Here is a 5,847-nt window from a genome sequence, read left to right as displayed (position 1 = left end):
TCCTGCCCACTGGAAGCTCTCTGAAAGAAAGCTGAAGTTTTACTGGTGATTGGGGCTCTTTCTGGACAGCTTTCTTGACATTTTATTAGCTTCAGAATGGGAAAGTTAGATACTCAGAGAGTGAGCAAAAATGGGAAATTTTCTCCGTGGAGGGTGGTAAGCAGTGGGGTACCACAGGGATCAGTACTCGGTCCAATGCGTTTTAACTTCTTCATTAATGATTTGGAATTGGGAGTAAGCAGTGAAGTGGCTAAATTTGCAGATGATACGAAGTTGTTCAGGGTGCTGAGAACCAGTGAGGATTGTGAGGCACTCCAAAGGGACCTGTCGAGGATGGGCGAGTAGGTGTCAACGTGGCAAATGGGGTTCAATATGGAGAAGTGCAAAGTGATGCACATTGGAGCCAAAAATCCTAACTATAAATACATGTTGATGGGGTCCGAACTGGCAGAGACTGACCAAGAGAGAGATCTTGGAGTCGTAGTAGAAAACTCAATGAAAATGTCGAGAGAGTGTGCAACTGCAATAAAAAAGGCCAGCGCTAGGGAAGGGAATTGAAAACAAATCAACCAGTATCATAATGCCCCTATATAAATCGATGGTGCGACCTCATTTGGAGTACTGTGTACAGTTCTGGTCACCATGCCTCAGAAAGGATATTATAGCTTTGGAAAAAGTGCAGAAAAGGGCAACTCGAATGATAAAAGGGTTGGAACACTTTCCCTATGAAGAAAAGTTAGAGCGCTTGGGGCTCTTTAGCTTGGAGAAACAATGGCTGAGGGGTGACATGATCGAGGTTTACAAGATTATGCCTGGGATAGAGCAGGTCGAGAAAGAAGTTCTCCCTGTCTCACAGTACAAGAACTTGTGGGCACTCTATGAAATTGCTGAGCAGTCAGATTAGAACATATAAACGGAAGTACTTCTTCACCCAAAGAGTGATTAACACATGGAATTCACTGCCACAGGAGGTGGTAGCGGCTACAAGCATGGACAGCTTCAAGAGGGAATTAGATAAGCATATGGAGCAGAAGTCCATCAGTGGCTATTAGCCACAAGGTCGAGATAGGAACCCTCAGGCTGGGGCAAGGGATGCTCTGTCTTCTTGGTGCTTGGGGGGGGGCAACAGTGGGAGGGCTTCTAGTGTCCTGGCCCCACTGCTGGACCTCCTGAGGGCACCTGGCATTTTTGGCCACTGTGTGACAGAGTGTTGGACTGGATGGGCCATTGGCCTGATCCAACATTGGCTTCTCTTATGTTCTTAAAGTTTTCCTCGGGAGCCTAGATGCCCGACAATATAGTGTCAGATTTTCTGCAGACAGATGCCAGTTTGGAATGTACGGTCTTGCGAGCACCATCCTACATATAACTTTTGCCGTGCACTTTACCCCCATCTTATGGCTTTCACTATCCGTGTTGGACACACACGTGTTTGTGTGAACATTTCTTTGAGTGTTCATCTGTTCGCTCCAGAACACAGTTTGGACACAGGTGCCCACAAAGCCTGTGGTCCAGAAGCAGCTTTGGGGCAGTATCAACCATCTTCCCCGGGCTCTTTGCTCACAAATTTTGACCTTGCCATTCCAGCTGTTAAGAAATATCTATTAAAACATAAAACCTAGAAGGTTAACTCTTATCACGCTGTGTCTAAGGTGGCATTCTTAGCTATACTTTAACCCAGCTTATCTCTTTGGACCATGCTCTGGAGAGAATACCTAAGGTTAGTATCAGTAGTTGTATATTGGCACAGTGGTGTACATTGGCACCTCTTAAGTGGGCGTGTTCCCTTTTCATTTAACGCGGTCACCTTCAACCATTACTTTCTTGCAGTAGGTCGGCGTTGCTAAGTCTGAGTTGGCCACAGTAGGTCTTGGTCCTCTTCTTCCCCCTCCCTTCTCATAGTCATAGAATCATAGAGCTGGAAGGGACCTCCAGCATAATACAGTTCCTGGGTCAGTGGCCTAATAATCTATCCTTAGGCTTTCAACAAAGTGCAGCACTTTAGGATGAGATGCATCCTGCTTCTAATCCTAGGCACACCAGCTTCATGAGTCCTGCTCCTAATCCAAGAAGAAGAAGAAGAGGAGGAGGAGGAGGAGGAGGAGGAGATTGGATTTATCCCCCGCCCTTCACTACCCAAAGGTGTCTCAGAGCGGCTCACAAACTCCTTTCCCTTCCCCTCCCCACAACAGACACCCTGTGAGGCAGGTGGGGCTGAGAGAGCTCTTGACAGAAACTGCTCTTTTTCAAGAACAGCTCTTATCAGAACTAGGCACACCAGAATCCTAGGCACACCAGCTTCAAGGGCCCCAGACCTGAATAACCACCATGTTCTGTTTAAGGTGATTTGATTGGTTGTGCAGATTTTTAGAAAAATGTTGCTGTGGTGGCCATTTTGAGCCTGGCTTTACCTCCTGCATGGGGGCCGCAGTGGCTCAGTGGTTAAGACACTGAACTGCAGACCGGAAGGTCGGTAGTTCGGCAGTTCGAGACCTCAGTGCCGCGTGACCGAGTGAGCTCCGATCTCTGGCCCCAGCTCCTGCCAGCCTAGCACTTTGAAGAAGAAGAAGAAGAGATTGGATTGATACCCTGCCCTTCACTCGGAGTCTCAGAGCGGCTTACAAACTCCTTCCCCTCCCCACAGCAGACACCCTGTGAGGTTGGCGGGGCTGAGAGAGCTCTGACAGAAACTGCTCTTTTTTCAAGAACAGCTCTTATCAGAACTACGGCTTTCCCGAGGTCATGCAGCAGCTGCAAGTGGAGGCGTGGGGAATCAAACCCAGTTCTCCCAGATTAGAGTCCGCGGACTTAACCACGACACCAAACTGGTTCTCATTAATCTTGAAAGCAAGAATTTGCAAGTAGATAAATAGGTACTGCTTCGGTGGGAAGGTAACAGCGTTCCGTGCGCTTCGGTGTCTAGTCATGCCGGCCACATGACCGCGGAAACGTCTTCGGACAGCGCTGGCTCTTTGGCTTGGAAACGGAGATGAGCAACGCAACCCTAGAGTCGGATTCAGCTGGCTTTCGAGCAAAGGGAAAGGAGTTTGTAAGCTGCTCTGAGACTCTCTTGGGTTGCGAAGGGCGGGGTATAAATCCAATCTTCTCTTCTCTTCTCCCTTTACCTTACCTCCTGCAGCACCCATTATGTGGCAGCACCCACCACCCGGTGTCCGAATTCCAAAGGTGCCTGCGGGCTCAAAAAGGTTGGGGACCCCCGTTTTAAACTTTAACTCCAGACAAAAGTTACCTGTAAGACTCTTGGTTAAACGGCGGACACTGTGGTGGAGTATGCAGAGGGACGGGGTTGGACTATGTATCTCTGGAATTTGAGGTGCCTTACGCATTGTGCCGTGAATTCCAGGAAAAACCTGTGATAGCCACCGCTTTTAAAAAATGCACGCGCACGCTGTATTACTTCTGGATCGGCAGCCGGACAGCATTACAAAACAGGTTCTCCCGTAACCAAACCGGAGAGCCCCTCTGACTTCTGCAGCGGTCAATGATTAATGAGCCGTGAGCTCAGATTTGGCCATTGGTACCACCCGGGGACGAAGGCTCATTATGGTTTTTGGCATAGCCTGGATTCCCAGGCCTCGAGGAAGGGATTAGGTTGCATAACACTTTGCCTTGGCTGTGTTAACTCCTCATTTCCAGCCACAGCCCTCTTACTTTCCAGTAGTTAAAGTCCTACGTTCGTGCCATAGGGTCTTCCTCCTATGACCGCGGTGTGAAGAAACCTCACGGACTGTATTTGGGGCATTTTTTTTTTTAAAAAACCCCCAAATGTCAAATTCTAGCGTATCACAGGCAATGCTCCCTCTAAGCTATGGAGTCTTGTGAGCATAGATTCTACTTTGTGAGCTCCTGGCATTAAAATTGTGAGCGAGCGAGTTGGCTTCTGCATAAGTCAGTTTGCTCTGGAGCCATCCTTCCTGAGCTCAGACAAAAACGTTTGAGCCGGAGGCTAAAAAACTGTGAGCTAGCTCACACTGATTCAGCTTAGAGGGAACACCGATCACAGGTAGAAGAATGTCTCTCTCTTTCACACTCTCGTGCACACATTCAGTGTGTCAGAACCAAGAGCCTGTTTCCAACAGCAAAGCACCAACACAACTTTCTCAAGAGGTGGAATTTTCCCACCACGTATTTTCTTATCGGTTTTGTGGAATCTTACCAGGTTCTCTTCCTAAGAAATGAAGTCGGGGCTGTATCTCTTCAGAGCATTTAACAGGGCGTCCCTGAAGCAGTTGTGTAGAGGGAGGGGCTGTGGCTCACTGGCAGAGTATCTGCTTGGCATGCAGAAGGTCCCAGGTTCAATCCCCAGCATCTCCAGTTGAAAAAGGACCAGGCAGGAGGTGATGGGAAAGACCTCCACCTGAGACCCTGGAGACCTGTAAAGAGGGGCTGTGGCTCAGTGGCAGAGCCTCTGCTTGGCATGCAGAAGGTCCCAGGTTCAATCTTCAGTTTAAAGGACCAGGCAGGAGGTGATGGGAAAGACCTCAGCCTGAGAGTCTAGAGAGACACTGCCAGTCTGAGTAGACAATACTGACCTTGATGAATGAAGGGTCTGATTCTGTATGAGGCAGCTTCTTGAGAGCCAGTTTGGTGTCGTCAACAAAATCCTTTCCAGCCTACCAGCTAAGATCCTCTTCCCAAGATCTGCTCTCTGTGACCCACCCACCTCCCTTGTAGAGTGGAAAGAGGTGGTGACTAGAAACAGTTTTGTTTCAGTAGTGGCACCATGTCTTTGGAATTCCCTTCTCTATAAAGCTTGCCTGGCACCTACCTGATGTAGTTTGTAAGCTGCTCTGAGACTCCGAGTGAAGGGCGGGGTATAAATCCAATCTCCTCCTCCTTTGTCCCAGGTTCAGTCCCCGGCATCTCCAGTTAAAAGGATCACGTAGGAGGCGATGGGAAAGACCTCCGCCTGAGACCCTGGAGAGCTGCTGCCAGTCTGAGTAGACAATCCTGACCTGGATGGACCCAGGGTCTGATTCTACATAAGGCAGATTCTTGTGTGTTCAGATGTTCTAGGAAAAAAATCATGGGATGTATATTTTTAATCCCAATACCTCTGTTTCTTTAATTCATTTATACCCCGCCTTTATCCCCAATGGGGAGCCAAAATGGCTGATGTCATTCCCCTCCTTTTAATCCTCACAACAACCCTGTAAGGTAGGTTAGCTTGAGACAGTGTGACTGGCTCAAGGCTAACCTACATCACAGGGGATTCGAACCTGGGTCTTCCAGATCCTAGCCTGACACTTTTATCCCCTACACCACACTGGCCGTCTTATTTACGTTGTCTTGAGAGAAAGAGAAAAAACACAAACCTATCCCAGTTGCAAAATCGGTTGGTTTTCCTGGGGTTGCACTGTGTGCCAGGTACTGTTGTGTTTGCAGAAGGGTTTAGTGAGTTGCCTGCCCTTCTCTCACCTGCACATTAATAAACAACCTCGCCAATGTGCTGGGAGGAAAAAGCGAGAGCCGTTTTCATGGCGCCTTCTGCCCGAGAAGAAAAAGATGTGACCTGGGAGGAATCTCACCCCAGAGGGCTGGCAGACAGCTTTAAATCTGGGTGTCCAGAACCAAATGGGGGTGAACACTTGTATCTGCCAGTGTGAGCCAAGGACACTTAGGGAACTCCTGGCGCAGATTGGATATAGTCATGTTACGAAGGCCGGTTAATGGATTCCGGTGCTGTCTGTACCTTTGGGCCTTGCTGAGTCACCGTGACATGGGAGCTAAGGGCTGAAAACCAATTTTTTTGCTTGCTCAAGAGACTTTTTGCCCCCCCCCCCCCCCCCCCCCTTCTCCTTTTTTCTCTGCTCCTCGCCGCCACTT

This window comes from Gekko japonicus, unplaced genomic scaffold (genome assembly GCF_001447785.1).
Source record: "Gekko japonicus isolate JY-2015 unplaced genomic scaffold, Gekko_japonicus_V1.1 scaffold2223, whole genome shotgun sequence".
NCBI lineage: Eukaryota > Metazoa > Chordata > Lepidosauria > Squamata > Gekkonidae > Gekko > Gekko japonicus.
The sequence above is the reverse complement of the archived record's forward strand: the minus strand, read 5'-3'. Positions refer to the sequence as shown.